The sequence below is a fragment of the Arachis ipaensis genome, chromosome B10 (assembly GCF_000816755.2).
Source record: "Arachis ipaensis cultivar K30076 chromosome B10, Araip1.1, whole genome shotgun sequence".
In the NCBI taxonomy this organism is placed as follows: Eukaryota; Viridiplantae; Streptophyta; class Magnoliopsida; order Fabales; family Fabaceae; genus Arachis; species Arachis ipaensis.
In genome coordinates this window covers 6,506,678-6,509,324 of record NC_029794.2, presented here as the reverse complement: position 1 = coordinate 6,509,324, position 2,647 = coordinate 6,506,678, and positions in this window count along the sequence as shown.

Here is a 2,647-nt window from a genome sequence, read left to right as displayed (position 1 = left end):
ATATATATATAGGAATATTTTAGTTATTTTTTATAAAAAGGGTATTATAATCATTTTTAATAAAAACATAATATTAATTTAGACCAATTCAAAATTTGATTTACCATTTTTTTTGTCAAATTAATTTATTTGGCCTAATTTTGATAAAAATAATACAATTTAATTGATTATATGTGTTAAATTTTAATTATTAAAAAACATCTTTAGAAAAAGACGTTTTAAACGTCTTTATCTGAGTAGCTCCCTTTAAACATAGACTATATTATATATACCAAAATCAACCACCAAAGTCAGTTATCCGAATAAAATACATGTTGAAATATAGATACATATTAAAAATAAATTAAACAATACATATCTTTATATACAAATACATATATTAATAATTAATTTTAATAATAGATTTTAATATATAAATAATATTTTTATTTAAATATTAATGACTAATTAATGGCCTCTAATATTCCTTTTCTTGCATTGGTGGCAATAATTGTCATTGTTATACTCAGGTTCTTTGGAGGAAATATATAGGGTGTGCTAAGAGTTCAGTGCCAAAATGGAGGCACCTTTGTTACATGCAACATCCCAGATGAACGCCCATACTAATTAATAAAACAATTCGGGTAATCAACAATGTGTAATGTCTTAGCATTGTACATGCAGTACCAATATAACTATGGTTGAGTACTTGAGGTTGTCAAATCCTTTTTTCCTTGTCAATGTGCATCTAGCTATGTGGCCATCTTTTCATGTAATAATAATGTTTTTCTTTCAATTAAAAGGTTTATAATTAGTATCAATAATCAATTAAAGTCTTCATCATCTTGAGTATATGTCCTTGATCAGTTTCGTAATAAGCTTGATCCTGATTTGTGTATTAGTTTCCATTGTATAGACTTATGAATCACAAACTTATACCCGAATGCTTACTATGGGCACTAAAACCTTAGAATATATATTTATGATATAAATCGTATAGCAAATTCCAACAGAGGGTTTGGTAATTATTAAAGTATTACTTAATTAGTAGGGCCGTTTATCTCTATAGTTTCCTGGAGGGTTATAGTTACGTGCTCCAGATTGAGACTCGATATTCTGTTGATCCTACGTTGTAAAGGTGATTGAACACGTATAAATTTTCGGGAATAGTAGTTTCCATTGAGCAAAGTTTTATATATGAATGTATGAATTATGAATGATATGAGAAAAAGCTATGCATAGACTCATGGGGATGCGCGACGGGGGACAGTCCAAGGGTTTCGGACTTGTCGGGTTGACTTGATAATCGACAGATGAGCCTCATCAGCCATAAGACAGGCATGCATTATGTGCATATTGTTTGAGTTGTTTGATTGTGCATTAACTGGGAATGCCTAACTGCTTATAACATACTAGTTGATATACTTGCTATTTGTACTATTTGTATTCTACTTGTATATGTTTTTGTTTGCTTGTTTGTCTCTGTAATATCATCGGAGATGGAGGAACGGAGGAAAGGCGAAGAGAGTTAGGATTCTTGTCAGTTTTAGTTAGATTTTAAGGAATCAGTTTAGTTTAGAAAGCTTTAGAAAACCACTATACTTTATGGCTTCTGTTTTAGTTCTTTAAGGTTTATAATCTGAGTGTCGGCGTTCTAGGATTACCTCTGGCATTCCCAGGACCTTATATATTATGTGCGTGGTACCTTTATCATGCTGAGAAGCTCCGATTCTACCTCATACTGTATTGTTTTTTTCAGATGCCAGTCGAGAGACACCTCACTAAGCGTCTGGATTCCTGAAGCGGAACGGTTTCTGGGTTCTTTTGCTATGTAGCTTTTATATATATATATATGTATGTATTTAGCTTACTCTCCAAGAAACTTGTTTATCATGTCTCTCATAGAGTTAAGGAGAGTTAAGGTTTTATTTCTGTATTTTGGGGTACTTATACATATATGTAAATATTCTCCGACTAGCCTTAGTTTCGCAGGCTGAATCAAGAGCTAGTTATGCTGTATTTTTGGTTATCTATCTAGTCTTTTGCTTATTCATATCTATGAATCTTTTGGTTTCTTCACACACAAGTTATTCTGTTTCTGGAACGTTACGTTTTTTATTTCGCGATTTTGTTTTATCCATTTTTTTAAGGCTCCTAGTTTATTATATTCTTTCTGCTATTATATGTATGTATTTTATTTTAGAAATCGTAGCGCTTTACCACTTCTATTTTATATCCTAGGTATAAAATTCTGTGTGATAGGATGTTACAGGTTGAGGACTTGAGGTTGTCAAATGCTTTTTGGCCTTGTCAATGTGCATCTAGCTATGTGGCCATCGGATCTTTTCATGTAATAATATATAATGTTTTTCTTTCAATTAAAAGATTTGTAATTAGTATCAATAATCAATTAAGTCTTCATCATCTTGAGTATATGTCCTTGATCAGTTTCGTAATAATCAATTTAATTAGTGACAAGCTTATCCTAATTTGTGTATTAGTTTTCGTTGTACAGGCTTGAGAAAAGATCATATTATTAAATTATTATGTATTTATGTATAAATATATATATATATTAATTTATTTTTAATATATATTTTGTATTATAATATATATTAAAAATATATAAGTATTTATTATTTTTTTTATTAATTTAAATATTTGAGAT